Below are 14565 nucleotides of genomic sequence, written 5' to 3'. Positions count from 1 at the left end.
GCCTATATGCGACGATTTTCCAAGTCTGACAAATGGCCTGTATGACATTCGTGAACCCGACTCTGATAGGTGGGCCATCCTGCCTCAGATCTGATAGTACCAGCTCCCATCATATGAGTAGACTGATAAGCCAGAGGGGCCCGGTGCTCCAAGCCCTTTCTATATCAGCATCGGAAACCTGTACTACCCCAAGACTTCACCTCAGCCTACCTTTATTTTGCATATCCTACTGGATCCTGAAGTATAGTATACTATACTTCATACATGCATTTAGTTTCAAATTTTCCATTAGGTGGAATCGTTATTGATCATTTCTTTTCTGCACTTGTCAAGCTCCTGACATCTCTTGGGACTAAGAAAAAGCACAAGAAGATCGATTCAATCATTGCAATGTGTATTTAAAATATTTGTAAATGAAAATGGCGACCAGCAAGTCAAAGTCAAGGCAGCGTAGGAAATGTTTTCGAAGTAAGTACACAATAAACGTTACATGAGGCATTCAGAAGTGAATATGATTAACTCCACTTTTGATTATTTCAGAGTTTCTAAGTTGGCAATGTATTAAATTGGTCATATTTTCAGTGGTCAGTGTGATTAACTTCATAATACAGTAAAAAGCCCACAGGACGCATTATTCTTCTTGACTACATCACAGAATTAATAATGTGTATTTAACTTTAACCTTGAATATCTCAAAATCTTTGGAAAAGGAGTTAGTCATGTTGACTTACAGTATGAACGCCGCATATTTTAAGGATAAAAAATTATATAAGATGTATGTGCAGAGACCCGAAGTATAGTATAATATACCTGCATTTGTTTTTTTTTTAGTTGGGTTATTTTACGACGCTGTATCAACATCTAGGTTATTTAGTGTCTGAATGATATGAAGGTGATAATGCCGGTGAAATGAGTCCGGGGTCCAGCACCGAAAGTTACCCAGCATTTGCTCGTATTGGGTTGAGGGAAAACCCCGGAAAAAACCTCAACCAGGTAACTTGCCCCAACCGAGATTCGAAACCGGGCCACCTGGTTTCGCAGCCAGACGCGCTGACCGTTACTCCACAGGTGTGGATCCTGCATTTGTGCCATAACTGTAACCTGCAGATTTTTTTTCACATTCTTTTGACGTGTAGAACTATATTGAACTTCAAAAATGAAACAAAAATGTTTCAGGACACAGGAGGATATGATATATGAAATTAGGGAGAGGTGAAAATTGCCATCATCAATATAATCGCCACTATCACCATGAGCAGTAGCAGTAACAAAATCATCATTAAGATTAAAACGTTTTATTTTAATCTATCTCACATTCGCATATCTTGACAGGTTTACCTTTTCTTTAAGTTCTTGTAGACTGACTTTGTTCGTTGTCTGTTGCTTTACACAAAGCGTATAAGATAATGAGCTGCCAAAATTATACAGCACATATTTTGTTATAGGGTTCTAATGCTTTGTTCTTATAACAAAAACATTTATTCAGTCCTGCCATGGCTGCATGGATCTAGACCAGTCCTTCGATGGTGACTAGTAATTTCGAGCTAGAGCTCTTTCATGCCCGCTGCGCGCGCGCGGAGCTCTTTTACCTGTAAACATTGCTAAAGGATGTACAGATCTTAGAACACAGCGCATCATGACGGAACGGAAGCGTTTAAAGCTTTCAAGAAAGAGTGGAAGATACAATATTTTTATGCTTCGAACATGGTGATGAAGTCCAGTGTTTGTTGTGTAAAAAAATATAATTTGCAAAAAAAAAAAAAAAAAAAAAAGCAACATAAAACTGCATTATGAGACACGCAACATGAAAAAAATAGCCATTATTCAGGAGAATAGAGAAATAAATTGATTTCGGAATTGACATCGAAGGTAAATTAATTTACATTTGCGTCAGTAGAAGTATCTAGATTCCTTTTATTACTTTATTTTAAATGTATTGTTGGTGTTTTATTTGTTGTTTGTTTCTGGATATTTACTTTTATTAGACTACGTGTTTCTTTAATTTAGAAATAATATTTTATCTTTGATTGCACTTTAACTTATACTATTACTAAGCTCATAAAGCTAATTCACTTTTATTCCAATAACTATTTTCAAGATTTTAAGCAAATATGAACTAAACATTTTGGAAACTTTGAAGCAAGGAGCTTTTTCAGTAACGCCAATATAAAATATAGGCCTACTTAAAAATATAATTTCAAAACTATTAGACCTAATTGCACCAAATTTTGTACAGACGATATTATTATAAATTTGTTTATATAGTTTAAATTTCATCAATTTTGGCCGAAAATTGTGGCAGTTTTAAAAATCACACATATCCCCTTAAAAGATTGGCCCAAAAAATTACGATGGCTCTCAATATCTTAATTTAATCAATTTGTTTTTTCGTGTTACGTGCATCTCACAAATGACTCTAAGAAAACTCATTACATAATCACGACTGGAGAGTAAGGACTACATTTTCAAAATCACACAATCAATATACTCTATTTCAGTCAATATTGTCATTATTTTTTCAAAAAATACTTAAAAGTACTTAGAGATCACACATGTCGAGCAGGTAGACCCTATTAGTTTCTCCTAACCAATGAAGTGAAGTATTTACATAATAAATAATTGCTTTTAACAAGAAAATGGTTTACATACAATTATCTTTTCCTATTTCTCTTTTTGTTCCTAAAAAAACCCTTCCCTTTGTGATTTGTTTATATATGTACATGTATATTAAATAATTGAATAATTAGCCCTATTACATAGCCAGAAATTTAGTAACGCAAGTTATTGTAATAATTGCTGCCTTTATTCTCTGCATGTGCATGTACATCCCTGATATCTATACGTTACAACGCTATGTAGTGGATGCGCTATGCGCTCGTGATCAAGGTCGAGCTCTTCTACCATGATTGGGAGCTAATATCGTCTCATCCCTGATCTAGACAATCACTTTGTCACGTAGGCTGCCCGGATTCGAGGTCCAGTGGGACCAAGAAATTTTCATTAAAATATCTAGGCTGCAGTGACACTAACGGACAAGGTCGCAATCGAAGTTTTTTTCGGGATTCCCTCATTTCCTCATGTCAGGCATCTATCATCCCGTCCGATCTCCATTTCGTTGTCATTCCATAGCATTCCCCACCGCCGGCTGGAGACGTACAGAGGGGGCTGGTCTAGATACAAGCTGGATTGTCTGCTTCGAAACCTGGATACTCAGCGAATCTTAGCCCAGTCAGCCGGTGTGGGTTGGGAATGTATCTAGCTGGAGGTCAACGTAAATAACTCTCTTTGCCAGTATGTTATCACTGTGCCACAGACACGAAAGAACGTGGTGACTTAAGAGTGTAGGCCTTGTAGGGTAGAGTAGCATAAATCGCACCGCTTCCTAAATCGCACCACTGCTAGTTTAAAACAAGTTACTGTAGTAGTGTAGCATCTAGTGGTATTGTTACAATCTACCATATGAACTTCCACCATGTCACTTGATTTCTGCCACTTCTTTGTGCTAGCAACATGGTGATAGAGTATTTAATATAATCGCTCAGGTGGATGTATATTTAGCTAACATTTTGTAACTAAATAACGAATTTGTATGCAAAGGAATCTATAATCTTAAGATGTTATTGGTTAAAAGAAATATTAAAGAACATTTAACTTAGTACGATTTTCGAACATGTGGTGATTATAGGCTAGAATGAAGGAATTAATCACTTATGACGTAGTTTCTTAATTCGCACCACTTTGTAAGTGCCTAATTCGCACCAGTGCGATATTAGCAACTGTAGCAATTTTAGCCGTACAAAAGAAGGCCCAAATATTTTAACTGAATGAGGAATGCATCAGGTGGGTGCAATATCAAGTGGTGAAAAGGGCGTTAATACAAGTGTGTGTTGTACAAGCGCACCAGATATTTTGTGCCACCTACGAAAATGTTTAAACGTCAAACAGTGCATCCTTCATTATCAGCTGGTGTTCTTCCAGGATCGTTATTTGTTTGCTCTGATTCAGGTTATATCAGCAGTGAACTATTTGTCGAATAGCTCAAACATTTTATTTGCCACTCAAACCTGCCAGAGAAAAAAGTGCTGCTTCTGTATGTCCACCTATACGACCCATTCCAAAAATTTAGAAGCTAGATTATCTCGGGAAAATGATGTGCTCCTATTTCAGCTTCCTCGCCATAATACTCAGAGGCCCAGCCTTTGGATGTTTCTATCTTCAAACCATTTCAGACAGCTAAATCATGAAGCAGTTCTTAGGTGGCTTCGAGATAATCTTGGAGAAAAGGTGACGGAGTTTACAGTTTTAACTGCCTGGTGAAGCACATGGCAAATGTGTAACAATAAAAACGCGTTCAGGAAGTTTAAATGTTAGGTAATTAACGCTCTATTTTTTTTCAATTTCATTTGAAGATGCGTTACTCTCTTTCATTAATTTCAATAAACTTGTAATTTGCATTTATTACATTATTCATATTAATACTGTTCAATATGTTCAATATTAAAAGCTTTCCTTCATCCTGTTCCCTGCAGTTTAAAGATGTGCGATTTAAGAAACCACAGGTGCTATTTAGGAAACTAGTTGCCTAAATGGCACCATTGACAAGTGTTTCGAAAATGTCATTCTACTTAAAAAATATTACCTAAGTGAAATTCAAGGATTCTTTTTTTACATGAAAGGTAAATGTTCTGGGAATGTATTTCTGTAAAGGAATTTAGAAAATAAAAATTGTATTGTTCAATAAAAATTGTAAATGCTAAAGTGGTGCGATATACGCAACCTTACCCTAATTTGTTTTCATGTAAGCATGGGTATGTAGTCTCAGGTATTTGGTAACCTTCATTTTCATATTTCCCTGTGTAATTTCTCTTTCAACACTGAAGGAAAAAATATCCCAAAGTCGTCTCAAGGTAACATCTTCCTGTTAGTGGTATTTCTAAGATTCCTCGAAAAATGTAGTAGTAAAAACAGTGACACCTGAATTTTCTACTGGCTATTGCATCTGATTACGGTTTCTTTCGCCTTAAGTACTTCTGGTCGTTTCTTCTTCGTTTTACGTAATGGTTCTGAATAATTTAAGCTATTGGGTACACCGCACAATTATTAAAATAAAATAAACGTTCTTCTTACTGCTGGCTGTCGTGCGAAATACTTGGGACTGTGAAGTGGTCACGCGACGGGTTCACGGTAGCCATGGCAACGCTTTGCAACCGTCACTCGCTCAACAAGTAATTTCTGAATGTAACAGTGCAATATGGAATATTACGAAGTACCTTTCTTTCCATAAATTTTGTAGTTAATTTTAAAGTACAAGGTTTGTACGAACTCCTATTGCGTAATCAGACGTAGACGGAACACCTGTCGTTCACATATTCATTTCAGAATCATTTTGAAGGCTGCGAATCACCTGTGCTTTAGGAAAATTCTAGATCATTCGTTGAAATATTTATGTAAATAATTCTTCTACCATGTCGTTGAAATCTGTGGATTATTTAATATCATATATACCGCAGTGCGTTAAAAATTTCCATGAAAGGAGACAGTAAATATTAGTAATTGTACATAGCGTACGTATGTACGTACGTGTAAGATTCATTCTCTCTACGTGTGTATTTAAATATGAGTATAACCAATATGTTAGGTGTCTGAATAATTCGACAACAATTTCTTTTAAAATATTCGACTCACCGCATGTTACATTTCTAGCAGGGTTGTACGTCACATAATTTGTGCTTTTTTCACAGAATTATATGTCACATTATATTTCATAACGTTTCTATGTTTTAATTTTTCTAGTATCATAATACTACATTACGCAATGAGCCTATAATGGTAGTAATTAAGACGCGAGTATGTTTATGAAACGAGCGCAAGCGAGTTTCATAATTTTCATACGAGCGTCTTAATTACCATTATAGGCAAGTTTCATACGACTTTTTATGCTCGACCATATTTCTAACTTGAAATTATTCATAAGTATTCATGTTATTCTTATCTGACTGGGGAGCGGAACTGACCTTGTGCAATATCTCGTAAATTGTGAGATGTGCGCAGACGCGAAAGTATTGACTTTTTCCTAGAAACAAATGTCATTGACCTTGATATAATGTAGAGAGTAAAATAAAGATTAATCTTGGTATAACCTTGAAATTGATTTAGACATTGAAAAACGAGATGACAAATTGAATTTATTTGAATATTATTTACAATTAACGCTAATTATTATAGTAACGGAACATAATCTTCTGCGACAGTATTGGATTTCCAGCCTCCGTGACGTTTCGCTAGTTGTCTTTCGATTGCATATCCGAGAATAATCGATACTTGCGCTTTCTTATTGCTACAATGGTGTTTTCTGATTTCTGGAACACCTGAACTTTAATGAATAGGTGTACTTTAATGAGGTCCATTAAAGGGCTCCTACCAGGTGTATAATTACTACATTTCGGCATGGTCGAGCATAAAAATTTTAGACTGACTAGGCACGTTCCTAATTTTCGAATGTGATAAAAGGTATGGAATTAAATGTTTTTTTTTCTTAAAGGGTACTGAACTAAAAATCACATACTAGAATGATATTTTCTAAACAACATGCATTTATTTATACATACAATGGCGCAAACTGTACTTTTCTCCAACTAATGGTTTCGAAGAACCGTATCCCTAAACGCGGATAATGGCGATGGATGGATGAAATGAGCGCATGGATTACAATTGAAATTCATATGAATTGGAGAGGTTGTATATGGATGTATGAATGGAGATTAAAATTAATTCATGATAATATTGATGAATATGTATAGGTGGATGGATGCAGGTATATACAAATCCATGAATGCATGAATGAACGGATGAATTATTATGAACTAGCCGTACCCGTGCGCTCCGCTGCACCTGTTAGAAATAAATATAAAGTAATTACATAATTAAAATAGGACGTTTGATCCAGGGAACATTCGTGTTTGATAGAAGGATAAATCGTTTAATATGTTACTTAATTTAAATTGTATTTAAATAATTAAACTGCGATCATTTTGGTCTAGAGAGCACTCAGAAGTTACTGTAATAACATTATAGCATTATGTCCATCTAGAGAAACTACACTTTCCAATGGTGAAATAATAATTAATTATACAAATTGGTTAATTTAGCTTTCGATATTACTTCATAAAAACACAGAAACATTCTCTGTAGACTGTGTTTCATAGCTTTCGATTGTTGTTGTCCAAGGCCCCTTATAGACGTAGTCATTTGTTTTCATTTCATTACACCGCCTTAGATGGCGTTGTATTTTAATTTTAAAACTCATTTATCTCATTAAATATCAGTCCTATCAAAATTTTGCAAGGAATAAAGCTTATCGGAAATCATTTTTAAAGAAACTTTTCTTATGTAACATATTTCACAACAATCAATAATATGCGAGATATTTCGATTTATTTAATTCAGGCCCTCTTATAACTCCCCTTTTAAATAATGTATTTTGAATGTCATATAGCCTAAAATCTAAGTTATAGCGAACTTAATTTATATTCGCAATTTAATATAAATCGGTTCAGCCATTGTCGCGTGAAAAGGTAACAAACATCCAGATAGGCAGACAGATAGACAGACAGACAGATATGCAAACAAAAATTTCAAAAAAGCGATTTTCGGTTTCAGAGTGGTTAATTATATATTATGTTAGGACCAATTATTTTTGGAAAATCGAAAATTACCAGAAAAATTTCGGCTACAGATTTATTATTAGTACTAGCAGTTCCCGTGCACTCCGCTGCAAACGTTAGAAATAAATATAAAGTAATTACATAATTAAAATAGGACGTTTGATCCAGGGAACATTCGTGTTTGATAGAAGAATAAATCGTTTAATATGTTACTTAATTTAAATTGTATTTAAAAAAATTAAAATGCGATCATTTTGATCCAGAGACCACTCATTTGGTGCAATGACAATTCCTTTAACATGTTTCCTATTTGTTATTACATGCAACCATAGTTTAATGAAGATTGACATCATTTAGATTTATTGTGTATACTTTATATTACTTGCTATATGTTTCCATTGAATTATGGTAATAACTTAATTTTAACCCTTGTTTTCTACGTCTTCAGTAAATGGCGCTTGACCCACTATGGTTCTGAACCCTTCAAATAACTTAAATAGTGAACAGCATATATAGTGATATGTAATTATATTTCTTTCTTTCGAAAATGTAAGAATTCACGATCTCCTATATACCATTGCCATGGAATGAATAAATGTGTTTTTTTTTTCCTACTCAAAATTTTTATATTTTGCACATAGGAGTCATTGCAGGAACAACAACGCTATAATCTGAGGCGGTGAAAATGTATTGTATTGTTATTTTAAAAGTCTTATATATCCTTAAATATCAGTTCTATAAAATTTTGCATAGAATGAAACTTATCGGAAATCATTTTTAAAAAAACTTTTGTTATGTAATATTTTTCACAAAAATAAATAATAAGCAAGATATTTTGATTCATTTAATTCAGGCCCCCTTATAACCCCCTTTAAATAATGTATTTTGAATGTCATATAGCCTAAAATGTAAGTTACAGCGAACTTAATTTATATTCCAATTTTCATATAAATCGGTTCAGGCATTATCGCGTGTAAAGGTAACAAACATCCAGACTGACAGACAGACAGACATACAAATAAAAATTTCAAAAAAGCGATTTTCGGTTTCAGGGTGGTTAATTATATATGTTAGGACCAATTATTTTTGGAAAATCGAAAATTACCAGAAAAATTTCGGCTACAGATTTATTATTAGTATAGATGTAGAGATGGATGGATGGATTGGATAGATGGATGGATGGATGGATGGATGGATGGATGGATGGATGGGTTATGGAGAGAGAAAGTACGTGTCTCATTCAAGTAATTGTTGAGAGTTTTCCGTGAACCCAGTGTAATGAAATAGTGCATTTGAATTGTCTTAGACACAGCTCCAAGTGAATAGAATGCCGCAATACTTTGTCCAACAAATGGCTGCTGTCGTGTGGACAGTTGCACATAAAAACTCGTCGCGTTGTAAACTACTTGAAACTGCTCCTTCCCTGACCACCTCGGGCAAGCGCAGGCAGTAATTGCGACAAAAAATGCAAAACTGTTTGAAAATATTTCACTCACTGTTTCCAGATCCTGGTGGTCTGACAATAGAACATTTTTACACTCACCAGAGTATTCCATTATAGAGTGAAAAGTCCCACGTATATTAGTGACAAAGTGTTGACCATGGTATACGCTAAAAATAAGAAGCAGTCTTTGCTGCTTCGGATGTATGGATGTGGATGACAAATTCCCTCGTTAAAACGCAACGGGCATTTCGAAGAGAATTCGATGCGCGCATTGTTCCAACCAGGCCAACAATTTTATCGTAATGAGAACGAAGGAGACAACTAGCTCGCGGCTTACAAGCAAACATTCTCATGGGGGCAGATAAAGAAGATATTTTTTTTCTTCTATCATGTTAATAATATCAAAACAAGTGCTTATACAAATTTTGGTCACTCGAGTTTAATTACGAGGGGCGTCCAGAAAGTAAGTTTCCCTGGGGCCGTTTAAAGAAAGAAAAAACAATTTCTTGGAAAGACTTATTGGAAGAGATACCTGCAATTGCTGAGCTATGTTTCAACATATTCTCCACCGGAATTTAAATATTGTCATATCATGGGATGAACTTTTCTGTCCCTGTGTCGTAGAAGTCTGCCGCCTGGGATCGGAACCAGCGTGTGACAGCCGTCTGCACCTCTCTGTTGATCCCACGGTATGAATGTCTCAATTCCAGTGGAGAATATGTTGAAAAATAGCTCAACAGTTCATGCATCTGTTCCAATAAAAGAAAACTATGATAAAATCTTATTCTTTGGCAATAATTCCCTACCGCGTCGGAGCCATCACTAATCGGATTATTTGAAGGTAGACAAAACCATCGTAAAAACCATTTTCGTTCCCTCTAATAAAATGAGTGTCCTAACACCCGCGAAAAACAGCATAGGGAAGTTTATATCCGTCAAACAGTTCGTAATATTGAAACATGAACAAAAGAACACGCTCGATACATCAAATATCAACCGGACAAGTATACGATAGCCCAGCATTGCATGAGGCATGCACACGGGATTTTGTCTAGTCAGGCCAGCATCCTAACTAGATAGTCAGGCTGTTGAAAACGGGAAATTAATATACTAGATCTACATTTTAAAACATTAAACCGGGACAGTGGGTTCATATTGAACAAGACAAGAAAATCGATTTCACATGTTCTTAAAACACAGAGAAAGAAAATTTGATATATACAGTAGACTCCCTTAAGTTTGACTGAACAGAATTGAAAGTTCAGTCCAATAAGGGTAGTGGGTGTGGAGGTGAAATGAATACAAATTCTTATTGGTTATCCATCAATGAATATAGTACTGTACTTGCATTTCCTACCCGCCCCGAGACTTGTGTATGCGCTTCTAGTACCACAGTGGGTTTCGACAGTTCCGTCTCACAAACGGTACAATTCTCAAATAGAAAAAGAAGATTTCATTAATTTAAAATCAGTGATTAAATATGGATGTCCTAATCAATAAATTATTCTGTTTTCCTTTAACAAAAGTATCACTACAAGACACAGAACGAATTCTCATTCAAATGACAAACCAATTTCTTAGTGTCTGTATAGGGGCGTGTCTAATTCTCCTACGTAAGCAGTCGAACTATAGGATGTCGAACTTAAGAGCTTCCACTATATTCCAAACAATTAGTGCCTACTTAGTTATACTAGCTTAATATATTTTACCATTTCATATTCCCTTAGCTCAACAGTAACTCTTTTAATATTAATGTATCTTAATCACCGTTAAAAAATGCTTACTTCTTAGCCGCATATTACAAGCTTTGTGGAGTAAGCGATCTCTATGGTCGTACCTGTCTGCCGTCGTCATGGTGACATATAGTTCGAAACGTTGGAAATATTAAGTTCGAGAACACGGTAGAACTTCCAAAAAATCGATTTCTGATATAGTTCTTTTTCATCATCATCATCATCATCATCATCATCATCATCATCATCATCATCATCATCATCATCTTCCAAGGAGTTGGGCTACAGATTGGCCTGTTTCGATCCAATATTAGAGGTCGAGAAGTCACTTCAGTGGTCTTCCAGCGTTTCTTGTACCCGCCGGGGTGTAATTTTTTAGTAACCTAGGGTATCTGTTTCGGGACATCCTATTGACATGTTGTATCCACTTTGACTGTTCTTGTTTAGTCAACTATCCGAAGATAGGTCTGAACCTCACGAGTGATACCAACAAGGCACCACTTAGATTAGATTAGATTAGATTTATTTATTTAACCTGGTAGAGATAAGGCCGTCAGGCCTTCTCTGCCCCTCTACCAGGGGATTACAACTATAACATGAACAATAAGATTACAATTAATATTAAATTTACAATTACAATTACAATAAAAATTAAAGTACGACAAGAATACCTGATTAATGAAAGCTAGACATTTTATGAGGCGACTAGGCCAGGAGAGATAATGGGGTGGAGTGGCCAGTTTCTTTCCCCCTCCATAGCATACATCGCCGTCTACATATTACACTAGTTAGACTTCAGATACATACAAACCTGTTCTTCCTCTGATACACATCGTCAAGTGAGATATACCGCCTGACAATAAATGTACATATCAGCCAGAACCTCAATCAGCGGATAATTTGACTGATAATTTAAAATTTGTTCAAAGGTTGATGACATTCTCAACTCTTCCAAAATTTCTAAATTTGTTTTGTAGTCGTTCCATTTACAGTCGTTCTTAAATATTTAATTCCGCCGCAGTTATTCTTGATTTATCTCCCGCCTTGATTGTCTATCCAGGTTTTAGTTAAAGTTTGTTTTCATTTAAACACATTTATGGCACCAGTAATCTATATTAAATTGTTTAATTTATGATTAATATCAAATTCAATAGCATATAAAACAATATTACCTAAATATTTAAACTGATTTACCTGTTCGATAATTTTGCTATTTATGACAATTTTGATTCTTATCGGTGACTGACCTTTAAATGCCATTGACATTGTTTTCAATATAGACATTATTATTATTATTATTATTATTATTATTATTATTATTATTATTATTATTAATTTTAACCCCTTGGTAGCATAGTCAGTATAGCGGTGGCCTTCAGTGCTCGAGGTTGCGGGTTCGATCCCGGCCGATGCCGATGGCATTTAAGTGTGTTTAAATGCGATAGGCTCCCGGCGGGATTGTCCTGCGGGACAAAATTCAGGTACACCGACGACGCTGATATAACTTCTGCAGTTGCGAGCGTCGCTAAATAAACCATAATTAAAAAATAATTTTAACTATGGGTGTGTTTCAAAGTCATTTTCATATACATTATCTTCAAGATAAATGCTGTAAAAAGGGAAACCATTGAAAATTACTGTTAAAAATATTTGTCGATGTTAGTGAAATCGCATCCGTTGAAGAAAATCACAATCAGTGTCGCCAATTCTTAGTTTATGTTCTACTTCTTGTGTTTTTAATCGGATCTATGGATACAGGGTATATATATTCTTATTCGATAATATGTTTCTTTAGTGTGGAAATTTGAAATTTGAAATAGGCCTAAATAAAAATCGTAATAAAAATATCGAAGCTTAACATGTATAAGGCTAGCTTTAAACATGGAATATAAAACTTTATTGAATTCGCAGATTGTACTTCAAATTGAATAAATAATACTTCAAAATAATACAAATAACTTACCTAACAATTATTATCGAATCAGTGAAGATTTGTGCATCACCAAGAAATAATGTACAATTAAAATTATTTAAGTCAGCTTGACGTGTAAAAATTAATCAGCGAGTACCTAAAATGAAGGTAAAATGTTGTGAATATAAATATGACGATACTGCAGCAATAATTCACATTAAAATAAGAGGAACAGACGTTGATGAATTATTGAACTTCTTATACAATTTATGAAATATAGGCTAAATACGGAAAGAATGTGAAGATTTCTAATAGCTTCACAATTAAATTAAAAAAAAAACAATAAACTAAAATTATAATACAGAACAGAAGAGCCAAAAAACGAATTTAATCTGTTAAATAAGAAAACATTAACTTTTAAATCCTATTTACAAGTATTTTGTCTTAATATTTTTAGAACATTATATTAATAAAATCCTGCATTTTTTTTAATTTGTGTATAGTACTTATCTTCTTCCTTAAAAAATAATAGAAATGGAATTATGTGTAATTATGTATTATGTTTTCGTCATATGTAAAATAAAAAAGCAAACAAAATTGAAATTATAATATAAAGGCCGAGAAAAATAATTAATCTCAAATGACACACTTTAAAAATTGTAACTATTTTCATGAAAATTTGAAGTAGATTTTTCATAAATAAATATTTGTGAAATATATACAGCAGAAATTTTGGACCCAAAATATATAATGCATTAATTAGATATTACCCTGAGCTAAGTATACTTAACACACATAGATTTAAGAAACAAATCAGATTAATTATTTAATTGTTTAAGCTAATTGAGTTAAAAATTGATACTCTAATATTTATGTACTTTTGTATTTTCTATTTGTATATAGACCCTATTATTACATGCTGTATGTATTTTACCATTTATTAATGTTATTGTGCTCAATGAACTCTCTTAATTTTGTGATATATTTTGTATAACTGATCTGAACTGCGCCCGAGCACGAGCTTCTGCTCTTTCGGGCTGCAATGGATAACGTAGCTCAGGTGTAAAGTATTAAATAAATTAATCAAATTAAAATTAAGAAAAAAATTATATGTACTGCCTTGGTATAAAATATAACTTACTAGAAGTTCCCTAAAATACCATAAAAATAAAACAGGACAGATTAAAACTACATAAACTACAATATAATTAACACAAAATAACGAAGTATAAAGTCCAGTATGAAGTGGGAACAGCCGAAGATACGAACTTAATTTCAGAATCAAAAACAAAGAAAAGATCTCAGTTGCACTTTTATGAATATCAACTATATTGTGTTGCCTTAATACGTGTATTGATCCAAATTAATAAATTGCTTTGCATAATGGAACTCACCTTTCTGATGTGAATAAGATGGCGGTGGTGAGTGGAGGTGTCCGCGATGAGGTCACTATCAGTAGCAACGCACTCATCAAAGCCTAACTACCAAATGTCGCAACACGAAGCCATAAGTTTATGATATCTGGAGATGATTATCACTCAGTGCAACAGTGAACTATGACCCAAATCGCTGCCTGTTTGAACGGGATGACACAAAACTTGTAACCGCCTCTGTTTACATTCATGTGACACTCAACCCTCGTATAGTCCGTTACTTACATAATAGTCGCGGAATAAAAATTTTTTGTAGTGATCCGAAATTTGAAGACATTTTTATGTTTAGAAAGACAAGTTTACTGCATTATATTATGTGGCCTAATATAGGCCTATAATTTTGATATTTTATAAATTATATCTTATTTTAGGCTTATTG

General features: G+C 34.2%; 1 protein-coding gene across 1 annotated transcript in view; it reads right to left on the bottom strand.

Annotated features, from left to right (window-relative positions):
• Positions 1-14223, bottom strand: part of LOC138706455 (paired box protein Pax-6-like) — a 677134-nt gene extending 662911 nt beyond the window's left edge. Inside the window, exon 1 of the mRNA XM_069835774.1 lies at positions 14148-14223. The gene's annotated coding sequence lies outside the window, so the exon portion shown is untranslated. The remainder of the gene's footprint in view (positions 1-14147) is intronic.
• Between the last annotated feature and the right edge of the window lie 342 nt (positions 14224-14565).

The sequence above is a fragment of the Periplaneta americana genome, chromosome 9 (genome assembly GCF_040183065.1).
Source record: "Periplaneta americana isolate PAMFEO1 chromosome 9, P.americana_PAMFEO1_priV1, whole genome shotgun sequence".
Lineage (NCBI taxonomy): Eukaryota > Metazoa > Arthropoda > Insecta > Blattodea > Blattidae > Periplaneta > Periplaneta americana.
This window is presented reverse-complemented; position numbering and strand designations above follow the sequence as displayed.